General features: G+C 34.9%; 1 pseudogene; it reads right to left on the minus strand.

Moving 5' to 3' along the window:
* Window positions 1-334: 334 nt before the first annotated feature.
* LOC101032664 (succinate--CoA ligase [GDP-forming] subunit beta, mitochondrial-like) lies at window positions 335-2,368 on the minus strand (annotated as a pseudogene).
* Window positions 2,369-25,835: the final 23,467 nt, after the last annotated feature.

The raw sequence follows: 25,835 nt of genomic DNA on the forward strand, positions 1-25,835 counted from the left end.
AACCTTTACAGCCAGCTACTTAGGAGGCTGAGACAGAATTGCTTGAACTCAGGAGGTGGAAGTTGCAGTGAGCTGAGATTGAGCCAGTGCACTCCAGCCTGGGCAACAGAGCAAGACTCCATCTCAAAAAAAAAAAAAAAAAGATTTTTTAAGACAGTGATTCCTGCTCATACTTTTCTCCTTCATTTCCCAATGAGATAATAGCTTCCTTCACACTGATGAGAGAAATCCATTTTTATGGAAAATGTCTTCCTTTCTCCAGCTGATCAGACAGATAATCACTTATTGGCCATACTGACCACAGCCTTCTTGGGCTGATGTAATGGGGTGTTCACTATTGGCCTGTTGTTATGTTCTGAGCCTCTTGAACATTGGTTCCTTCCAGGACACCTTTAATTCTAATGCCTGGGAGGCTTTGATGATACCACTGGCAATGATGGCACAGTGGGCAATACCACCAAAAATATTGACAAAAATGGCTTCAACCTGAGGATCAACTGAGCCATGTGAATGCTTGATATACTTGAGCTTCCTTTGCAACACCTCCAAGATTCCAAGAATTTGGCTGTCTTCTCACTATTAAGGAAAATATTATCACCAGTAGCTATGGTTAGTCTAGCACTATTCACTGAGACATTCATCCTCATCTGCAGAGGGCTGTCCTGCAGACCCTGACTCAGTGACTGATGAACAAAATACATTCTCACATCCAGTACAGTGATTTGAATGGGCTAGGGATGTTTCACAGCTGCTCTCAGAGCGATTAGAGCTAACCAACCACCACCCCCGCTTCCTCCTCACATTTATTCAGTGTAGATTTAATAACAGAGGTTCCAAGTCAACACGCATGTGAATAATTAACATGGTTAAAAGAGTGGTTTTACAAATGATAAAAGCTTTTGGTTCTTGGGCACAGAAAAAACACCATTAACGGGTAATTCTCTTTTGACCTCCCCCTGAGAGGACCATCCAGCACAAAGTTTACATGAGTAAACAGTAAGAGTAGGAACAAAGGAATGTGGGGTAAACAGACTTAACTGGGGAAGTTTTATTATTCTAATCTTTACCCTGTGACTTAAAGTTCTAACTTAAAAACTGGCTGCCTTCAGCCCATTCCATTAAAACCTTTGAGCCATCCTAAAGGTTTGAGACTATAATCTTATAACTCCCTGATATTTTGCCAGCCACCCTGAGTGAATCCCAATAATTCGCAATGCAGATAATTTTTGCATCCAGTTCTATGTATTTTAGGTCATAACTGGCAAATTCATTTTCAATGAGCTCTGTATTTGCTCATTTTCACACTGCAATAAAGAACTATCTGAGACTGGGCAATTTATAAAGGAAAGGGATTTAATTGATTTATAATTCTGCATGGCTGGGAAGGCCTCAGGAAACTTAATCATATCAGTAGGTGAAGGGGAAGCAAGGCATTTCTTATATGGTGGCAGGGGCAAAAGAAGGGGGCAGTGCCACACTTTTAAATCATCAGATCTTGTGTGAACTCACTCACTATCACAAGAACAGCATGGGGGAACCAACCCCATGATCCAACCATGTCCCACTAGGTCATTCCTTGACATGTGGCAATTACAATTTGAGATGAGATTTGGGTGGAGACACAAAACCAAACCATAATCAGGTTCATTTTCTGGTTTGTCATCCATAGCAAATATGTCCTGTTGTCAGAATTCTGCATTGTCATTAACGTTTATCTTGGCATTAAAACAGACAACTTGTCTTTCTCAAGTTTCAGCAAAAGGATTCACTTTCACCTGAGTAGCATCAATTTTTAGGAAGAGATTATAGATTATACAGTTTCTTAATTTGATTCCTAACCTGGTTTTTCAAAGACCCAAGGAAGCCTAGATTTTCTACCATCTGCTGAACTCTGAACTCAGCTGTCCTTTATCCCTTGAAAAATGTCAATTTTCTCCTTAAAAATAGGTTCTGAATTTGAAACAGCCACCTCTTCAATGTCAATGCCCCCTGGGGCCTGCTCACCAGCATGGGGCCATTGCAGGACCTGTCCATCTGAATCGCCACGTAAGTGTTTTCCTGGAAATGTCCAAGGTTTCAGTAACTGTTAGCTGTTTAACGTTCACATTTTCTTTTGGAGTTTGGTTTGCTGACCAAAACATACCCAATCAACTGTTTAGCCAGCTATCCCACAACCTTATGTTCTTTTGTTAAGTGAACACCTCATTTCAAACCACGATTGAAGACACCCTTTCCTCTTCTTCCAGCTAAGATCTGGAATTTTAATTAAAACTATTTCTTTTGCATTCAATCCCCTAGCTGCCTCAAGAGCTTAATTCACAGCAACTGCTATAAAGAATCTTTGAATTCCTACTCTGTTGTCAGACATCGGTTTCTTGCTCTGATACTCCTGCAGGGTCCAACATCCCCTGGAAGTTAATTGAAGTGCCTGGACCTGGCTACTGGGAACTAGAATGGAGCACTAGATCTCGCAGAAGTTTACTGGCTTGCACTACCAGGAGGATGCCATTTTAAACAGGAAACCCAAAGTGGAGTATTGGGACTCAGATGATTTTTAGTACTTATAAATGAGTACTCTCTAGATAGTAGCTGTTATTATTTGGATTACTCTTTATGTAGTTATTCCTTAACTAGAACTATGAGTACTATATAGATTATACATAAATATTTTATATTTATTCATTTAAATATATATATTTATTTAAAGGGTTTGACTGAAATGGTGAGTGTTATAGCTATTATTATTAAATTTATATTCATGGTTTCATGTAGTGATAACTTAAGTATACTATCACAGCATCTCCACACAAAAAACTGAAATATTAGTATCCAAGGTTGACGTTAATAGTGAGTTTCGCTGTTAGAAACAAAGTATTGTATATTCAATACACTTGTGCTTAAAGACTTTCCTGAGCTTCCAAGTATTCCCTTCCTGGTGAAATCTAACAATATATTTTTCAAATAACAAGAGTACGATATGAGGATCAGTTAATCTCTCAGTGTGGAATTCCTCTTTGAAAAACTAGGTACTGATTTTCTATCTGAATGTTATGTTATATTGAATGTGTAGGTAAAAGCATTAATTAAAATCTAGGCCCCCTTATCAAAAAACAGCTTTCATGACACATAGTCTCTTCATGGCCAATAAATTGAATAATATTTTTCTGATAAATAGAATACATTGTGACTATATATACGTTGATATAATTTACCCATTCTGAGGCTTTATTTATAAAAAGTTTGTCTATTATCAGTTGCCACCGATCTGTCAAACATCAATTCCTATTAGCATCCCCCAAACTGGACATATATTTTCAATGTCCATAAATAGAAGGTATTTGGAATGACATTGAAAGACCTACTAGGTAATGGTATTGACACATTATTATCAATTTTGCATTAATGTCTCTAACTGGAGCACCTATTTTTCAATAACACTTATGAGTTTAAGAGATTCTTTAAGAGATAGCAATTTAACCCCCAGAAATTACTCTAGTAGTAATCATTTCAGGCTCAACAGGATCCTGGTGGAAAAGCCACTTTTGTCCAGAAATTATTTAAAATTTAATTTAGTTAAACACGTATTTACAGGAATTAATCTAAGGGACTTTATCAATCTCTTTAAACCCAGGAGTTGGAAATAGCATTTCTTCTCTTTTGCGGTGTTTGCTCCTGCGGGAAGGCTGCATTTGAGTAATAAAAGGGCAGTGGTGGTTTCCATGTGGCTAAGGGAGAAATGAGTACTTTAAGTTGAATGGCTCATTGGAGTGATAAAGACATTATTACGGTATTTTACTATGAATAAAAACACAGTTAAAATTGTGTTCGAGATATCATACAGAGAAGATTCTCTAATATATCAGAAATTAATTCTAAATCTTTTAATCTTGGATATAATTGTTAATTACAATGAAGTAAAAATTAGAGTAGTTATGCCCTGTAATTATTAGATTTTGAAATAAATAATAATTTTAATTTTTACATTTGTAATGGATATTTGAAGGCCACAGTCTAGACCAGTGTACAGACAAGAAATATAAGCTTAAAATTCAATATATATGTATCAAAATTAGCTGTTATAATTGGACTTTAAGTTCAGAATTCTCATTTTCATCTTATGTATACCTGATGTACACATCAGGAAACAAAAATACATTCTGAGATGTTTAGTAATTTGACAAGTTTCCCCAGTAGTATAGCATAGGACTGTTGCTCTTGAGAGGGGTTTGCCTTAGTAGCCCTGATTCCAAGTTTGTGGGCTTGATATTACTTTTCACTCTTGTTTACTCAGAGCTTCCAAACTGCTTCTCTCCCAAACATATCAATCGTTTTGTGAGTCTAAGACTCCTTCTTAAATTGTAGCTTTCTTATTTTCCACTCCTTTTTTTTGAAGAATGCAAGTAACTTTGCCTATTTCAATACATTGCACATATCAGATTTTCCCAGTTCTATCCCCGATTTCATCCCAGCTGACAATCAGAAATTGATACATTCAGTGTCTAAAATCACCATCTTCATTTTAACTCTTCAGATTAATTCTTGACCATTCTCTCCTCTATTATCTACTCCAGGAAGCTGATCTATATGTATTATATCAATGGTCTCCCTTGACTTTTGCTTCTGAGCAGTGTTGCCACAAAGGAATCCAACATGAGTAGGAAAGAGGAGAGTGGAAGGAGGGTGTTTACTCCTTGACTGTCTCCAGGCCCAGCTACTGGGACTGGCCATGTTCCAGCTCATAGTCACAGGTCCTCTTAAGGGAGACTTTCTACTGACTCTACTTTCCATTCCAAAGAAACTTTTTGTCCTATTCAACCCCTGTCATCATTAGGGGCTTAGATACCCCAAAGCTATTACCACTGTATTATCTTTTATTATTTTCCTACATCTACTTCTAATTGTATAAACAATAATTTTTTAAAAAATCCTTAAATTATCCTAAAATATGTGTGCCATCTCTTTTGCTGGGACCATAACTTATATACACAGTCAATAATTTGTCCAAAGTAATGCAAAAATCACTGTAAATTGTGGTATTATTCTCAATTTAAATAGCTAATAAATATTTAAAGACTGTATAAAATGAACAAATGGATAATTGTTTCTTGTGTGAAAGATAATTTATTAATGGCAGAAGAATGTTAAATAGGAAAATTGGCTTCCAGGCACATAGAACTCACTTGAAAATAAAGTGAATTGAAAATATTTACTTATGCATGTAATATATATTAATATTAATTAGAAATATTCAAATTCCTAGAGTTTCCCTGGACTCTGTCCTAGCTTTTCTCATAATTAGTTCTTAAACTGTGATCCCAAGAATGTGGAGCATCTAAGAGTGAGAGAAGGTTATCAGAAATCAATTTATGTTCATAATTATTAAAAACTTGAAATGATAAACAAAAGATCTCTGCAGCTACAATGAAACCCTTACACTTCTGGAGCCATTGAACAAAGATTTTTAAAACTATTTTTAACAAACATCTGATGACTCATAATATTTTACTGGTTACTATAAACATAAAAGAATAGAAATTAGCCTTTTGCCAAAAAGTAAACATGAATCTAAGTGTGATTTATTGTTTTCTTTGTGCTAATTGCATTTACAAGAGCTAAATGTAAACGGACTACTTTGGGACACTGAATAAACCTGATTTAATCTTCATGTTCTACGTGCAGCACAACTCTGAACCCGTCTGACTGACATGTTGATTTTTTCTCAGTAAGGGTGATATAATTAATGTGACCTTTTGATAAGGTGGGAGATATAGGGTGAGACAAGTGCTCTCTGGAGAGCTATTAGCAGCTTCTGAGCAATTTGCTAATAGCAGAGCTACCTTTATTAAAATCATCCTTTAAGAAGATAATTGACAACCATAATAATGAGTACGTACAGCAAAGGGAGAGAACATCAAGTGAAGTAAAACTATTAATTACTTAAAAATTGATGAACTTTCTGTGCTAAGTAAACTGTGATTGGGAACTCTGGCTTTAAAACACAATGAATAATAAGCCTACAAAAAAACTGTGACTCTATCCTATCTGGAAAATTAAGTGGCTTTATTTCTACTGTTAGATAGCATTTTTATGAAAAAAACTTTTTTCATCAACATCCAAATCCACATATGGTGATACCTATATGTGGTGGAGGCATGAACCTCTTACAGTCTAAATTGTAAAAGTCTTCCTCATATTGTAGGTTTAAAATCCCACTGCATGATACATGTGAAGCAATTTCACCATGTGCTGGTTACCAACTTGTCTAAGTCCAGTTAAATAGTTACATGAAGCAGGTTTATTACTCACGGCCAGGCAGCAAGGGACAATGGAAGCTTAGGATTCACTATGACCCTCCGCCCCCATGCTCAAAAAAGCTGCCCATGGAGCTACAGGTCTAATCTATGTGCACCCTACATGCACCACAGATGAAGTACCCCTTGAAGTTTTATGAAATACTGGCAGAAAGCATTGAAGGATAATGTTCTAGGCCACAGGAGGGGTGTGAAGGTGGATGGAAAAAAGCCTGGGCTGTTCCAACTAGTTCCTCCTCATTTTCAAAGATTTTTTAGCATATTGCATTCCCAGCATATTCCATAGTTATTCTTCAGAACTATAAGCAAAACAGGTGGGAGGAGAACTGGGTCAGTTCTAGTCCACCCAGAGAACTGTTCTGCAATTTACTTGGAAGTTAATCTGTCATGATGAGCAAAGACTAATGAAACTACAGGTGTAATTAAAAAAGTCGTTTTTTCCCTTAAAGCAAAAATTATGTGACATAGAAATAGTTTAATGGTGATTTTTCTAGTTGTCAGAATTCAACAATATGTCCCCTAGATTATTAGGAAATAGCTCTGTGTTCATCCTGGATTAATTACTATTTTTAATTTGTGCTGATAAACAATAAGCTCAATTTATGATTATTAACTATAAGATTGCAATTAAAAGAGGATATTTTTTTAAAAAATGGGAAATTAAGGAAGAGCTGAATATCAGAGTAAGTCATTGATACCAGCATATTTATTTTTCTTCAGAGTAAACATACTTCTAATCAATGTTCACATTTTGATAGTTCAAGAGAAACAAATATCCACATATTCATTTGTCAAGAATAATAATAGAACTAACTTAACTTGTGTTACCTGATCATGTGGTTGAATATTCATTTTAAATGCTCACCCTTATTAATCCAAGATATTTCTAATTCCTATGCATATGCACATTGGTCTGGTTGAGTTTTGGTTATAAAGTGATTCATTTATAGTGGTTATAATTATGTTTTTATGGGGTTTTCCAGGTAACTGGGCAACTTTACTAGAACTATTGATCTTTTTTATGTTGTACAGTAACAAGGCTAATAATATTTATCAATTGTACCCTAGATACAAATAAATTACTGCATTTCAGTTATTATTTTATATGACCTAGAAAGATATCAAATATAAATTATATGTCACTAGTGAACACAATTTAAATTTGAGTGAATAAATTTAAATTTGAGAATAAGTACAGGGATGGGACATCAGATAAAGAGAATAAAAAAGGGCTGAGGAATCTCTGATTTCCACAGTCATGGGCTGCTCTAAGATCCTTAAAAGCACCAGATTATTTCAGTAATGCATAACCATAATGTAGGAATGTATCATCTATACTCATCTTCTACTAGAATCTTAAATTACTCAGTGGAGGAAGTTCAGAACCACTTAAAAAATCTTTATCTTATAACTTGGTCTGGCTTAGATACACCAAATAATTCAAGATGTGCATTATAAATTGTTACTTTTGTCATCACATTTTATAGTTTCTTTTTTTTTTTTAAGAAATTGTTCTTATTCAATAAGTTTGAAATGACATTCAGAGAAGGATGCATGTAATATGCCATTTTAATACAACATAATATTATACAATTTTTTGAAGGGGATAAACCAATGTAACATAAAACATAGTGGTTCTTCTTCATGCCTTTTTTTCTTGTCTTGGTATGAATTAGGAGAAAGTTGTTATAAATAAATTAATTTAAAATTAAATATAAATATAGAGTACTATTTTATAAAGTAGTTTAGGGTGCATACAACTGCTCACTTCTATAAATAACTTTCTTGTATATTTCGGAGGTTATTTTAGAAATACCATGCAAAACAGATATGTGTATTATATATATATATATATATGTATATATATATATATATACATATATATATATATATTATACACATCCTCTCTTCTTGTTTGAATACTTTTAATTTCTTTCTCTTGCCTGATTGCCATGGCCAGAACTTCCAAAATTATGTTGAATAGGAGTGGTGAGAAAGGACATCCTTGTCTTGTGCCAGTTTTCAGAGAGAATGTTTCCAGCTTTTGCTCATTCACCATGATATTGGTTGTGTATTTGTCATAAATGGTTCTTATTAATTTGAGGTATGTTCCATCAATATTTATTTTATTGACAGTTTTTAACATGAAGAAATGTTGAATTTTATCAAAGGCTTTTTCTGCATTTATTGAGATAACAATGTGGTTTTTGTCTTTGCTTCTGTTTATGTGATGGATTACTTTATTAACTTGAACCAGCCTTGCATCCCAAGGATGAAGCTTCCTTGATTGTGGTGAATAAGCTTTTGATATGTTGCTGGATATGGGTTGCCAGTATTTTATGGAAGATTTTTGCGTGAGTGTTTGTCAAAAGATATTTGTCCGAAGTTTTCTTTTACTATTGTGTCTCTTCCTCGTTTGCTCATAAAATGAGTTAGTGAGCATGATACTTATACCAAAACAGATATGTAGACCAATGGAACAGAACAGAGACTTCAGAAATAATACCGCACATCTACAACCATCTGATCTTTGACAAACCTGACAAAAACAAGCAATGGGGAAAGGATCTCCTATTCAATAAATCAGAGTGGAAAAACTGGCTAGCCACATGCAGAAAACTAAACCTGGACCTTTTCCTTACAGCTTATACAAAAATTAACTTAAGATGTATTAAAGACCTAAATGTAAAACCTAGAATCATAAAAACCCTAGAAGAAAACCTAGGCAATACCATTCAGGACACAGGCACAGCAAATACTTCATTACTAAAACGCCAAAGCAATTGCAACAAAAGACAAAAATGACAAATGAGATCTAATTAAACAAAAAGCGGTTTTGCACAGCAAAAGAAATTATCATCAGAGTGAACAGGAAAACTACAGAACGGGAGAAAATGTTTTCATTCTATTTATTTGACAAAGGTCTAATCTTCAGAATTTACAAGAAACTTAAACAAATTTACAAGGAAAAAATCATAAAGTGGATAAGGACACGAACAGACACTTCTCAAAAGAAGACATTTATGTGGGTAACAAACATATGAAACAAAGCTCAACATCACTGATCATTAGAGAAATGCAAATAAAAAGCACATTAAGGTACTGTCTCATGGCAATCAGAATGACGATTACTAAAAAGTCAAGGAACAATGAATGCTGTCAAGGCTGTAGAGAAATAGGGCTGCTTTTACACTATTGGTGGAAATGGAAATTAGTTCAACCATTGTGGTGGCAATTCCTCAAGGATCTAGAACCAGAAATACCATTTGACTCAGCAATCCTATTATTGGGTCTATATCCAATTATTCTGCCATAAACACACATGCATACATATGTTTATTGCAGCACCATTTACCATAGTTAAGTCATGGAACTAACCCAAATGCCCATCAATGATAGACTAGATGAAGAAACTGTGGTACATATACACCATAGAATACTGTGCAGCCATAAGAAGGAATGAGATCATGTTCTTTATAGGGACACAGATGAAGCTATCATACTTGGCAAATGAACACAGGAACAGGACACCAAACACCTCATTTTCTCGCTCATAAGTGGGAGATGAACAGTAAGAAGACATAGACACAGGGAGGAGAACATCACACACTGGGGGCTGTCATGGGGTGGGGAGTGAGGGGAGGGAACTTAGAGTCCAGGTCAATACGTGCAGCAAACCACCATGGTACATGTACATCTATGTAACAAACCTTCACGTTCTGCATAGGTATACCAGAACTTAAATTAAAAAGAAAAATGAAAAAAAGATAATCACTAAACAAATTGTAGTAGCAGCAAAAACTACAATAAAAAGCACAGAAACAACAAATCTGTGTAATAAGAATGATTTCCACAGTTCCCACATTGTATTATTTATAATATTCAGTTTTCCTTTCCTTTTTCTTTTATTTATTCGTGTGTGTGTGTGTGTGTGTGTGTGTGTGAGAGAGAGAGAGAGAGGGAGAGAGAGAGAGAGAGAGAGAGAGAGACAAGGTCTCACTCTGTTACTCAGGTTGGAGTGTAGTGACATGATCATCATTCACATGTTCTGCTTAAGTGATCCACCTACATCAACCACCAGAATAGCTGTAACTACAGATGCACATCACCTAGATCAGCTAATTTTATTTATCTTTATAGAGATGAGATCTCGTTATGTTGTCCAGGCTGGTCTTGAATTCCTGAGTTCAAGCAATCCTCCTGCCTGAGCTTCCTAAAGTACTAGGGTTACATGTGTGAACCACTGCACCTGGCCAATGTCCAGTTTTCAACAAAATAGTGTGATATGTGTAATGAATCAGGAAAATGTAGCTCATAGAAAAAAAAATGCCAATAGAAAATAACCCCGAGATGGCTAGATGATAAATTTACCAAAAAAAATTTTTTTTTTTTTTTTTTTGAGATGAAGTCTTGCTCTGTCACTCAGACTGGGGTCTGGTGGTGCAATCTCAGGTCACTGCAACCTCCAGCTACTGGTTCAAGTGATTCTTCTCGCTCAGTCTCCTGAATAGCTGGGACTACTGGCAAGCACCACCATGCCTGGCCAATTTTTGTATTTTTAGTAGAGATGGGGTTTCACAATGTTAGCCAGGCTAGTCTCAAACTCTTGACCACAAGCGATCTACCCATCTCAGCTTCCCAAAGTGCTGGGATTACAGGTTTGAGCCACAGCACCCAGTCCAAACAAATATTACAAATCAGCTATTAAAAATATGTTCCAAAAACTATAGGCAACATGCCTAAATAATTAAATGGCAGTCAAGCATTAATATCTCATTGAATCTTCTCAATATCAGTAAAGAAAAAAAGTTATAAGACATGAGACACTATAGTAATTTCAGTTAGAAAATAAAATAATTAAATTTAAAAATTTACTATAGGGTCTCAACAACATATTTATTCTGGCAGAAGATGGGATAAGTGAATTTATAGATAAGTAAATAAAGGCTATTCAATCTGAGGAACAACAGCAACAGCAAAAAGAATGAAGAAAAATAAACAGCCTTAGAGACTTGTAGGACGCTAACAAGCATAGCAACAGATAGTTGGATGGGAAAGACAGAACAGGGCAGAAAATACATTTAAGTAATAATGACTGAAAAGTTTCCAAATTTGATGTTAAAAACCCCATTAATCCACATATCCAAGAATCTCAGTGATCTGCAAGTAAGATAAAGAGATCCACATCTAGACCCACTACAGTCAAACTTTTGAAAACCAGTAGCAGAGGGGATATTGAAAATAGTCTGAGAAAAAAGACTCATCAAACACAAGGTCTTCTCAAGGATTAACAGTCACATTTTATGAGACAATATGGCATCATATTAAATATATAAAAAAAATAGCCGGGCGCGGTGGCTCAAGCCTGTAATCCCAGCACTTTGGGAGGCCGAGGCGGGTGGATCACGAGGTCAAGAGATCAAGACCATCCTGGTCAACATGGTGAAACCCCGTCTCTACTAGAAATACAAAAAATTAGCTGGGGATGGTGGCACGTGCCTGTAATCGCAGCTACTCGGAGGGCTGAGGCAGGAGAATTGCCTGAACCCAGGAGGCGGAGGTTGCGGTGAGCTGAGATCGCGCCATTGCACTCCAGTTTGGGTAACAAAAGCAAAATTCTGTCTCAAAAAATAAAAATAAATAAAATAAAAAATAAATAAAAAATAAAAATTACTGACAACCTGAAATTTTATATTAGGTAAAATTGCCCTTCAGCAATGAAGAAGTAGGACAATTTTAACCAAAGCAGAAACAGAATATTTATTACTACCCAATATTTATTCCAACCCCACAAGAAATACGAAGTGAATTTCTCAGGTTGAATGAAAGACACTAGACAGTAACTTATTGCTGTGTATATAAATAAAGAACACAGGTAAATGTAATTACATCAGCAAATAAGAAAACTAAATAAATATATTCAATTTGCAACACTTTCCTACTCTTATGTGATTAAGGAAGACCTTAAATAAATAATTGTAATGTCTTAATGGCCTTTGATTGTATAAATATGAAATTTTTACAGCAATAAGAGTACAAAGAAAGAGGTAGAAAAAAAAAAAAGTCTGTGTTAAACTTAATCAAAAGCAGATAGTTTTAAATTAAGATGCTAACTGTAATACCCAGGGCATCATTAAGAAATTGACTCACAAAAGGTTGCCTGTCTACTCTTTTTCATGGAACTTATAAGCTTATAATAATAGAAGTAGCTCAACCTACTGGTTAGTCAGTGTTATAACATTTTCCCAAGTAACAGTTCATCTCTTGCCTTCATATATTTACTTTGGACAAAGTGAAGAATAATTTTTCTTGTTCTTAACATTTTTCCATTGTTTAAAACCATTGAAAGGTTTTATCTCTTGTGGCAACTAGGTTTATAACTTGTTAATACTAGCATTAATAAGTATATAACTGAATAATTTTGTTAGTTATATGTCCTTTAAAATATTCAATCAATTTCAAGTTTATTTGTGTAAGTTTATATTTTTACATGTTTTATGTTTTCTTACTGAATATCATTTGCTTTTCAGATTACTATTAATACATATCAAAATTTCTTTTTTCTTTAAGTCATGCTAACATGAACATTTGCAATCAATGCTTGTCAATCACTTTTAAAATACATTTTCTGAAATCCTAGGACATAAATTATCTTTCTTGACTACTCAGAATGCAATTTATTCTTATCTTTTAGGTATTTCTTTGTAATCAAGTTAAAAACTACATAAAATTATCCTCTTTACTTTTTGCTATTTTTTTTTTTTTTTTTTTTGAGACGGAGTTTCGCTCTTGTTACCCAGGCTGGAGTGCAATGGCGCAATCTCGGCTCACCGCAACCTCCGCCTCCTGGGCTCAGGCAATTCTCCTGCCTCAGCCTCCTAAGTAGCTGGGATTACAGGCACGCACCACCATGCCCAGCTAACTTTTTGTATTTTTAGTAGAGACGGGGTTTCACCTTGTTGACCAGGATGGTCTCGATCTCTTGACCTCGTGATCCACCCGCCTCGGCCTCCCAAAGTGCTGGGAACTTTTTGCTATTTTTTAAGAAATGTCAGTATATCAAGATAGCAATTTATAAGATGTGCTGATTTTAGCATAATTAAACGTAAGAATATAATTGAAATTACTTCAGCATGTGTGTAGATTAAATCTTGGTTTCTTTTTATTTATTTTTAATAAAAGAAAGAGTCACGTTATTTTGATAAGTTATATACTGTGGTTTTAGAGAACACAGTGTTTCTTTTAACTTTTAATGATTTAAACATATGTATGCTCACATGGAAATTATAAAGACAGTAATCAATAACATATTTTTGTTTACTTTTTGCACAATGTCTAATAAGATGAAGAATAAATATTTTAGTTTTCTATTTTTTTGTAGCTTCTATACCCGCTTATTTGTCATTTAAATGTTGTTTGGGGAAACAGATCACATCAAATATCTGATGATTCTGCTTTAAGAAATAATTTTCTTTTAAGGAGACACAAATCTTAATGAAGAGAGTCAAATGTCTTAGTCTTCATAAGAGGTCTATTACTGATTTATCAGTTCATTATCTTCTTAATTTTTCCCTTTATAAATCTGAAACATCTGATTAACTCTCTGGTGCTATTTAAAGCGTCACCCATGTATGATACATCAAATGTACTGAGGGCATATTAAGACTATTTGACTGCTTTAATAAATTGCACTAGTGTATTTCTTCCTGCAGAAAGAAAATAAAGCAAAACAGTATAGACCAATGACAGAACAAATGTCAACAATACAGTAAGAAAACAAATTATGCTTTGTCCTTCTCTTGATTCTTGTTTGGATATAATTTACTGTAATGACAATTTACCTCACCCCCGTCCACAAAAAAAAAAAAAAAAAAAAAAAAAAAAAAAAAAAAAAAAAAAAAACATGAAATGCTATAGATTTTTCAGTTATTTTTATAACTTAGAATTAATTACATAAATTTAATTAAAACTAATAAATAACAGGTATTTGATTGTATGTCAGTCACTCAATAGGTATTGATATATGTAACCGTTTTCTAAGCATTGTGGACAGAATTGCATAAGCCACTATTTCTGCCTTCATCAGACTATAATCTAGTTAGACAGAAAAATTTACCCATGTACAGTACTTAAATGCCCATACAAGGCCTTACCCAGGACTCAGTGACGACAGATTATAAATACTGCAAAAAGTCAAATGAGAAAGACATAAAAGTACATTCTCTTATTGATTTCATTCCCTTCACTGGATCATTTGCTTATTAGTATACTAATTCATTCAGTGAATATCAATATATTAGTCATTCAAAATAGTACTAGTTTAGCAAATACCTTAAACATATGCATTCATCCATTTATGCATTCTTCAATCAATGATAAAACATTTAATATTCTTCCCTTATGTTTTAGTAACTGTGCTAGGTGCTGATAGAACAAGGATGATTATAATCCAGTTCCAATATTTCAGATCATTAAAGTCCAGACAAGTGAAGGATTTCTAGCAAATGCAGTAAGTAAGCATCAGAATTCCTTAGTGGTGCTTGTATTTGTGTGTGTCTGTGGGGTGAGAATGGTGTTTTGTTCAGGGATCCAAAGTGAAAACCGTCCCAAAAGTTACTAGTTATTTGACCTTTCCTTGGGGCCTAATTTCAGCTCCAGAGAAATTTTTCGATAAATGTCACCTAAAATTGCTCTAATAGCGACAAATGAGGTTTCTTGGGAATATAGGAAAAAGACTCTTTTGCTTGAAAGTGCAGTGGAAGCTCCCTATGGAGGTTGGCATTTGAATTGACTTTTAAAGGATGAGTGTATTTATTAGATCAAGGAGAAAAGAGGGCAAGTCAATCATGAGCAAATTCAGTCAGGTAGGTAACAACTATTTCTACAACCAAGTATGAACGGTGAGTGTGGAAAATCATAGAGATTGGGTTGGGATAGGTAGAAATAATACAAACCAAGAAGGGGCATGTGTGACATAGAAATGTCAGCTTTATTGCAAACTCATAGGAAACCAGTAGAAATCATTCTGAGTAGAGTGAAAGATATGGATACTTACTTCAGACAAGAGTTAGGATTGAGTTTGAAAAACTAGGAGGCTATAGTAAAAGATGAGAAATGATAATTTCATGAGTTTAGGCAGAAATAATAGGATTGGAAACAGTAGAAGGCTCTAGAGAAAAATGGGACCCTTCAGATGCATGCAGAAAAGCTAATAAAGTCTATGTTTAAAACTTTTATGTTAAAATATATACTATGATGGTCATATTAGGAATACATAGGGGACAAGTTTGACAGGGAAGTTAGTAAATTCAGACTCTGAACATTATGAGTTAAAAGCAAACTCAAAAAAAAAATCTAAATAGGAAAATATGATTCAAATCAGAATAAAATTAAACGAGCAATTAAGATTTTTATGAAAGGCGTGTAATTAGCCAGTGAAATCTGAAGTCTAGAAAAGGCCACTTATCTAGAACATTTAGAGTGAAATAGTTGGGGTGTTGATGTTGTTCTATGTAAGACCATGGATTCTATATGGCAGAAGAAGGATGAAAATTATTAAGGGAATCTAAAGTCATTAAAAAGAAACCAAAAAGAAGACTGCAGTTAACAAATTTAAACGAAAGGGTTTCAAAATGGAAATCTGCAAAAATGTCAAATGATGAATAAAGTTCCAGTAAAATGAATATTTAAAAGGTATGTTTTGCTGTTGTCTTTTACACTTAACACTTAGCTTAGGTTTAGTTTTTAGGTACAAAACTAAATGACAGTTGTTTAAAAAATATCTGATGCATAAAGTAGAGGCAGATAGCATACATATTTTTTGAGACTGTGGCTGCATAAGCACAGAGAGATGTAGGACCATGGACAATATGAACTTTTAGAAATGTTATTGTTTTATTGTTTTCCTTATTACTGTTGTTATTTTAAGTATGTCATTGACTGGACCATATTTATTGTTTAAGAGATATAGTACAAAAGAATAGCAACACTGAGTATACAAAAGTTACAAGAGAAAAATTAGTGGAGGAAGATGTTAAGAAATATAAGTAAAGATAATATCTAGAGAGTGGAGAGAAGAATGAAATTGTCAGGGATGTTAGGAACATTCATAAACTAATTAGCTGCAGAAAAAGGGCTATAGACAGGAATCCTTGATGCTTTAGGATAGTATTTTGATTATAATAAAAATGTAGGTAGAAGCTCTAGATAGATGAATACTACACACACACACACACACACACACACACACACACACACACACACAACTTGTCTGAGTTTTTGCAAAGGAGAAAATAGTAAGCAGACTAGTGGAAATGAGACTGACCTGCACTTGGTACAATGAAACTTGCAGAATACTAGAGCACTTATGAAGAAGAATAACAATAATTTGTACATATTTCTTTTTGGAGATGGAATTTTACTCTTGTTGTCCAGGCTGGAGTGCAATGGCACACTTTCGGCTCACTGCAACCTCAGTCTCCCAGGTTCAAGGGTTTCCTGCCTCAGCCTCCCAAGTAGCTGGGATTACAGGCATCTGCCAACATGCCCAGCTAATTTTTTATATTTTTCCTAGAGATGAGGTTTTACCATGTTGGCCAGGCTGGTCTCAAACTCCTCATCTCAAGTGATCCACCCATCTTGGCCTCCCAAAGTTCTGGGGTTACAGGCATGAGCCACCGCACTTGGCTTGAACAGTGTATTTCTGATGCCTTGAATGTCATGTTAAAAGGCTTGAACTTTTTCTTTTAAACAAATTATAAATCTATTTAATTTGTAGACATGGAAAGCAAGTGACTAGAGTTACCTATCTATTGCAATAATGCAATTACTTTCTGATTAAAAGATTTCCAGCCATCATGTTGGCAATATCAATAAAAATTGACATAGATAAAAAATTGCTATTAATGGTAAGTCAAGATTTAGTGACTAATTGCTCTAATAAAGAGTCAAAAATGATTTAAAGTAATATTACAAGCATAATTTTTTTTTAATTTTCCAAATAGTTTACATGCTGAAACAAGAGAACAAGGGAAAGACTCAAGTCAAAAAATGTTAATGAGGATTTTTTAAAAAAGAATAAAAGAAAGAAAATTGCACAGACGTGTTTGGAGAATTTTGTATGCTATGCCCACTACTTCTGGACAACAAAGGGTCTAATTTTACTGGATCACTTCATTAGGAGCATGGTGTATTATTTTGCCAATGTTGCCATTTCATCAGTATGAATAATTTATATTTTAAATGACATGTTTATTTATGATGTGTAATATTTAAAAATTTATAAATAATAGGCATACATGAATTGAGATACAATTACTTTAAAAATGATTTTCCTAAATGTTATCTAATGCATTCTTAATGTACTGCTAGTCAATAATTTTAAGTAAATAGCTTTATAACTTTACTGCATAATGAAAGTTCATATTTCAATTTTATATCCAATTTATATTTACTAATATAAATCAATGAATTATTCGGGAAAAATGATGTGATGTCTCAAATATTTATATAAAATGACTCACAACAAAAATTCTTCCCAAGTACAGTTTCAATTGGCTTTTGATTGAAGATAGTCTAAAACAGAAATTAAATTAAAGCACAGTTACATTAAGATTCAATTAGGCACATTTAAATTGAAATGCTGTGGCTTTCTTGAGTAAAATGAACTCTACTATTTCTTGCCATAAATTTTAGGATCATTTATATATCAGATATATTATTGTGCAAAGTAGAGTTGAAATAATGCATACACTATTGATATCCAAAAGAATTAAGATGCGAAGATAATTTATTGTAAGAAAGCTGAAAAAGGAACACAGTCTCATTTCAACTCTATACCTGAAAATGCTTTATTAAATATGTTTAATGACTCACATTTTCTATAGTTATCGACAAATAGAAATGTCAAACAAGTGAAATAATAAGATAATACAGAGGAAAATGAACCAAATTCAATAAAAAGCATCAATGAAGTATAAATAAATTGTTTCATACACCAAGTTTTAATCTCCTTTGCAGAATAAAATTGTCAATCGCTACTCTTCACATCATTTTTCCACAAACTTAACATCTATAATGTTAATGCTGAGTGTTAGCTTGATTGAATTAAAGGACATAAATTGCTGATCCTGGGTGTGTCTGTGAGGGTGTTGCCAAAAGAGATTAACATTTGAGTCAGTGGGCTGGGAAAGGCAGACCCACCCTTAATCTGTGTGAGAATAATCTAATCAGCTGCTGCCTTGGCTAGAATAAAAAGCAGGCAGAAAAACAAGGAGAGACTGGCCTAGCCTCACAGCCTGTTTCTTTCTCCTGTGCTGGATGTTTCCTGCCCTTGAACATCGTACTTCAAGTTTTTCAGTTTTGGAACTCAGACTGACTCTCCTGGCTCCTCAGCCTGCAGATGGCCTCTTGTGGGACCTTGTGATCACGTGACTTAATACTTAATAAATTCCCCTTTACATATGTATACACAAACACATATAAATTCCATTAGTTCTATCCCTTTAGAGAACCTTGACTAATACAGATTTTGGTACCAGGAGTGGTCCTAGAGAAACAGAATACTAAGGATAGGGTTATCATTGGTTTTGGGGTTTCTGGAGTCGGCTGCTTAATATTATTAGACTCAAAAATGCTAAGGACTCTATTGCTAATAGTATAGAGAACGTTCATAGTCCTTGGCATGAACTGTTTAGAGAGCTATGCAAAATAAATGCAATTATACTCTTAATTAATCGCTCATGAGAGGCTAGAAGTTTAGTGACATTATGCTTAATACTTTTGACCATAAGGTGTGTTTTCTGTTGTACAAAGGATAGTTGTATTATGTTACACATAATTATGACCTTATTGTTGTCTTTATTTGGAGATTATGTATGATCTCAGGAGATGCCTATGGGTTCAAGTTGACAAGGGGTGGATTTGTGATGATTAATACTAAGTGTCAATTTGTAAGATACAAAGTACTGATCCTGGGTGTGTCTGTGAGGGTGTTGCCAAAGGAGATTAACATTTGAGTCAGGGTGTTTAGGAAGGCAGACCCACCCTTAATCTGGGTCAGCACGATCTAATTAGCTGCTAGCTCAACTAGACAAAAAAAGCAGGCAGAAAAATGTGAAAGAGAAACTGCCCTAGCCTCCTGTCCTACATCTTTCTCCCATGCCGGATGCTTCCTGCCATCAAACACTGTACTCGAAGTTCTTCAGTTTTAGGACTTAGACTGGCTCTCTTTGCTCCTCAGTCTGCAGATGGCCTATTGTGGGACCTTGTGATAATGTGAGTTAATACTTACTAAACTCATATATATATATTTACACACACACACACACACACACACACACACACACACATATATATATATATTCCATTAGTTCTGTCCCTCTAGAGAACCCTGACTAATACAACATTCTACCTGGTATCTAAGTTATCATCTCATGTTTAAATGCAATGAATTTCTTATTCAAAATAGATACCCATTATGATTTATCAATCATCTAATAACATGAAAACATTCATACAAAAGTAAATATTCCTGGACAAGAAATAACAAAATTTCACTGCTTTACAATAAATATTTTAGAATACCTACCAGAAAATATCTATTTTATCTATCTATACCTACATACATACCCACCCACCCACCCACCCACACACACACACACACACACACAGCATGCACTACCATGTATGAACACATACCTGTATATTCATGCATGTAAAGCCAGTTGCCTCACGGAAGGCCAGACACACCCACCTCTGCACCCGACACCAGGCTCTGCACTCGGCACCTAGCTCTGCCGCATGGCTCCCCTGGAAGGCTCCAGTTAATGCAACCCTGGCCATCTCTCGCACAGGAAAACCCGCCCAACAACCCGCCAACCAACCAATAGCGGCCCGCCCCATCTCAATCCTGCTCCGCTGGAGCCAATCAGAGAACCCAGCTGTTGCTCGTTCCTCATAGCCATAAAAACCCCATGCCCCAGGAAGTCGGGGTGACTTCTCTGGCCCCTTTCCCCAGGACCATGGAACCTCACCCGGGAGTTGAATAAACATGGCATTTAATTTTCTTATACTGGCCTCAGTTTCTTCATTTTAAGCTAGGCCATAACCCTTACAATGTATATTCAGACTATACTTATTTATGGTCACCTTTTATATTATTGTAAGATTTTAAAAATTATTTATTATAGATAAAAGTAAAAGCTCACAATATGTGTCTGTTTTTATGATATAGGCATTTATCTTGTTTAAAGACAAAATACAGAACAAACAAAAAACTATCTGTGTATCTAGAATTAAAAACACTCCAACAGATTTATATGTCATTTTGCAAAGAAAGAAATTTAAGTCAATTTTCATAGCAATTTGTTATGAAATAAGCAATTATGTTGTCATCACTTAGGACTTCAAATTACTGTTTTGTTTTTTTTTTTCTTTTTGATCTCTTAAAACTATTTTAAATTCATAAGTCCTCACCAAAATTGAAAACATACATTAAAATCTGATGTGTAAGACAATCTTTTTGCTTTTAATGTTTTTTTTTTTTTTTCTAGGAAATTTTGACTGTTATCAAATGCTCAGAATTCAGGCTGTTATCAAACGCTCATCATTACTCCATGTGGGTAATGATGACCTGATATTATAGTAATATGGCATTATAAGTGTAAGGTCTTTTAGGTTGAACGACGGCACTATGGATGCCATGTTAACCTCTGTGACCTGCAAGGACACTTCAGATGAGTTCCTGGAATATCTGAAGTAACTGGAAGACCATGAAAAGAGGAAGAAGTGATCAACCTCTGCAGTGCCTACCTAACCTGATACATTCTCGATTGTTTCTTATTCCTGCCCTGATTGATAAGGCCACTGGACTTTGTAACTGACCTTGATCAACCTCCTGACTCCAGGTCCTACGACCCCCTTCCAGTTTGCAAACCTATCACCCCCTCTCCCAGCTTGCGGGGGAAAAAAAAAAAAAAAAAAAAAAAAGCACTAAACTGCAACATCTATAACTTTCCACCACCTACCACAAACCTATAAAACCAACTCCTATCCCGCTGCCCTCCACTGACTCCCTTTTTAGACTCAGCCCTCCTGCCCCTGGGTGAATAAATGGCCATGTTGCTCACACAAAGCCTGTTTTGGGGGGCGGGGTCCCTTCATTCAGAGGGCATATTTTAACAATAAGTATATGTTTATTATACACAACAGTACATGAATGATTTATACTACAGGGTGGCCAAATTATTTTTTAGTCTAAATGTCTAAAACTTCTAATATTGGTTCACACATTTTATGAAGAAAATCCTTCTGTATAACCAAGTGAACACTAGATTAATGTTAAATGTATCTGCCAGATTGATTGATACAAAACATAGCTTTGTATTCTAGTAATTATTACCTCATGGATCACTTAAAAGATGAAATAAAATTTTCTGAACATGTTTTAGGACCTTATTTTTTAAAAAACATGTGTGAGTTATTTGTTTATTTGTAGTTAAAACTGAATTATTAACTCTCTTTTCTATGCTCTTAAAGGAAAAGAAAATAGTTAAATCTACTATTATAAAGCTCCAAGTAGAAGAGTTACCAATTGAACTGAATGTTACTGTCCTTCAATATAATTGCTACTGATAATGCAAAATTTGTATTTAATATACAGGCAATTTGTGTATTTAAAAAACTTAGAATAGCATCACTAGCAAATTTCCAGAAAGTAACGTGGTTTAAGGTAGTTTCTTATCACTTATAAAACAGCAGCCTGTGTAGATATTATGGTTATTTTGACAATCAAGAAAATGCAATAAAGAATGACCTGAAATTCTTAGAGTAGAAGTCAAGATATATAGCTTCCTTTGTTTCTTTTATTTTTATTTTTATTTTTTAACCTGACTGATCTTGTTTATTTTCCAAACACAACTTAGTGATAATCACCTTTACATGTTCCCTGAATTTCCTTTAAATTTTGATTCTTTTCTTTAGTGTTCTCCAAGTACCTAAGTAATATAAGAGTAAAAGTTTATGAGGATGCAGGTATCTTACTGTGCAGCGGGCTTAGAACATCAAGGGGCGTATAGATCATGGAGTCCAAATGTTCTTTATGACTATCAACTGTAATCACAATTAAAATATTTGCCTTTTGAAGGAAAAAGAAAAACTTTAGCAATATGAGGTATTCACTCTTGATTTCAGGAAAAGAAGGAAGGACAGAGATAAGTTAGGTTTTATTTCTATCATTTAATTTGGCAAGGAATCATAATGCTGTTTTTGGGCCTTGTGTGGACATCACTTAGATTCATACATGAAAAGTCATCTTGGCAAGCTTTTGCCCAGAGAATGACTGCTATGGTAAAGAAAGATAAAAGAAAAAAGCTGGAGGGAATACACAGAAGTGATAGTAGGGTTCAATTATATGAAGGAGTGGGACAGAAAAAGAGACAACAATTCCCTGCTTACCCTAAAAAAATAAATAAAATAAAATAGAATGGTACTTATGTTCAGACGACAGCAACACCAGTGATTTCTGAATTTGTGTGATTTTCTCTAATTTCATTTTCTCCAAACTGGTGTTCTGGAGAGATAGCTACAGGAAGAGTGGAGGAATGAAATAAGCAGGAACAAAGTGCAAGAAAAAGCCACACGCAGCTCTGCTGGACTTCAGATCTCCGACCAAAGAGTAAACAGGAACCAGATGGAACAGGAAATATTCCCTTAACCCCTCACAGGACACATGCAACGGGGGAGTGTCTCACTTCTTCAGTTCCCCTCTGCTCAAACCCGCAGGGAGAGCATGCAGATGGGCAGGTTGTGGAGCTCCCACCCCATGGCAGTGTCTAGTGGTGAATGTTTAGAGCTCCTGAAGATCCAGTGAGCGTGGTACAGGGTGCTCTTTTAGTTTAAACATCCATAAGCAGTTTCGATTAGTCAGCTCAATTAGACTTGCTGCCTTATTGCAAGGACAGAGGGCTTTCTGTATGTGTTCTGGAGTTTCTCGCCTTGGTATACTGGAAGAATCAGATCACACATGGGCTTGGAGAATGAGTGCAAGGTTTTATTGAGTGGAAGTAGCTATCAGCAGATGGGGGAGCCAGAGGCAACATGGAGTGGTAAGGTGGTTTTCCCCTCCTCGGGTTGTGCCGCTCAACAGTCAGACTCTCCTCTGACCACCCCAGCCAAGCTCTGAGTCATTCCACCATTGATGGCCTCCCTAGCACAAGGATGATGGCTTGGCAGACCAGAGTGATCCTGGAAAATGCAACGTTTGGGCAGGAACACAGAAATGCCTGTCCTCACCTAGTTCGGTGGGCACAGGCCCAGGGATGGAGCCCTAGCCAGCGACCATGCCCTTCCCTTCCCAGCACTTCCCTGCCCCTCTCCTATATCACAAGGCCTTAAAAAACTTGAAACTGAACGTGAGGTTGTTGAATTAAACCGGAGTAGGGTTTGCTGTTTTGCTATATATATATATATATATATATATATAAGCAATTTATTTAAAAAGATACTTAAAATAACCAAATAGCTATAGGACTCCAATATACTATGTTTGAAGGTGTTGGTGACTTAGAAAGTAGTTTCCTGATTATACTGCAATGAACTCTTCCAGTTTGATAAAATAGAATTACTTGCTTTTTTTTGTTGTTTGGTTGTTGCTGTTTTTGAGACAGGGTTTCATTCTTTTGCCAAGGCCAGAGAGCACAGGCACGATTTCCATTCAAAGAAATCTCTACCTCCTGGGCTCAAGCAATCCTCCTGCTACAGCCTCCTGAGTAGTTGGGACTGCAGGTGTGCACTGTCATGTGTGGTTAATTTTTTAATTTTAATTTTTTTTTAAGATACAAAATCTCTATGTTGCCCAGGCTTGTCTTAAACTCTTGAGCTCAAGTGATGATCCTGCTTTGGGCTCTCGAAGTGTTGGAATTGCAGCTGGGAGTCCCTGTACCCAGCCAAGATTTCTTTCTTTTTATATAGTTGTATTGATATGTGCTTTAATGTATATTTCTTAGTAGTTTCTGAATGCCTTATTTTATTTTTTATAGGAAATTCTCTCAAAAGATATACAATAACCTAATGACTTGAAATGATTAGAATTCATCTGTAAATAGTTAATTTCCCTCCATGAGATAAAATAAGCTACAGTGAAAATAAAGACAGTGTGCATACCATTCCATTGTGAAATAGTTTCTTAATAGGACATCAGGTGCTTTGGCAAGCAACACATTTCTGGAATTATAAAATAGTTAGATAATTATTATGCATTGAGTAATGTCCAAAATATAAAATATATACAGATCAATATCACAGAGCTGTCATTTTCATGTGCAAACTAAATCATGGTCATTCCAAAAATAAGTTGTAATCTTTACCAATAACATCATTCCTGTACACAGAAAATTATAGAAATCATGAAAGTATGTAGAGTTAGTGTCTAAGGCACTTCTATGAAGCTTCTTACACACACTTCCCTATGCTTTTAAAAGTTGATTCTCTGTGATTAGGCCAGCCTGAACTGGACTACAGGAATGAGAAGAATTATTCACACTGGCTAGTGCCATCGTTAGGTTCTTAATGGGTGCTGTATAATTAATGATGACCAATTCATTCCACCGCAAAGCAGAGGACAAAAAACTAAAATTATATGAGAAAATGTTCAGTGAGCATGTAAGCACAGGTCCTGAGTGAGCAAAAAAGGGCTAGAGATAAAGGCAAGAAAACAGTCTTTTAGTTGGTAGCAGATGAGGGGGGGGAAAGGAATGTAGATTTTAGAGTATCATGACAGCTGCTCTCAAACTATTTTCTACATTAATAATCAGTTATTAATTATTAAGTATGTATAATATCTCATTTTTTTCCATGGGTAAAAGAGAAACAGTGAGACCCGTTAGAAAACATTATTTTGACACAGTTGAAACAATTATATAAATGGAATAAACTACTGGGAATAAAATGCAATATTTGAAATGCAGCCATACAGAAAATTGTCCCTAGATTGAATTAAGTGTAAGCTATTTGTTGGGACTTACCCTAAATTTATTTTCTCATGTTTCATGCTAGAAAGGAAATACTATCATAGACTAATCTCAATTTTACACTTCCCTTGTCTCCCTTCTACTTCTTTTGCAAGCACATTTCTCCAAAAATTGCACTGCTTTCCAGAGATATTATTTACTTAGGAGCTAACTCCAACGCAAAGAATGTCCTTAGTACATTTTATTTACTCACAACAAATGAAGGAGACAACGATCAGGCAAATGACAGAATTGTGTCTTTTTAAATAAAATCGAATAAGTGGAATAGACAGTAAATAGATGAAATGTGTTTTAAGAGACATTTTTAAGTTTCCTATTTTATAAAACATACATTTTAATTTTTACTAAATGTGCAGTTACAGCAGCCAAAACTTGAGTAGAAAAATACATCACTTTTGATTTGATGTAATGACCTTGGTATAGCTATGGAATAATTATGGCTTTAGGTTTATTAAACAACCACAAGAAATCGATTTTTATGTACATGAAAAACATT

This window comes from Saimiri boliviensis, chromosome 1 (assembly GCF_048565385.1).
Source record: "Saimiri boliviensis isolate mSaiBol1 chromosome 1, mSaiBol1.pri, whole genome shotgun sequence".
Classification (NCBI taxonomy): domain Eukaryota; kingdom Metazoa; phylum Chordata; class Mammalia; order Primates; family Cebidae; genus Saimiri; species Saimiri boliviensis.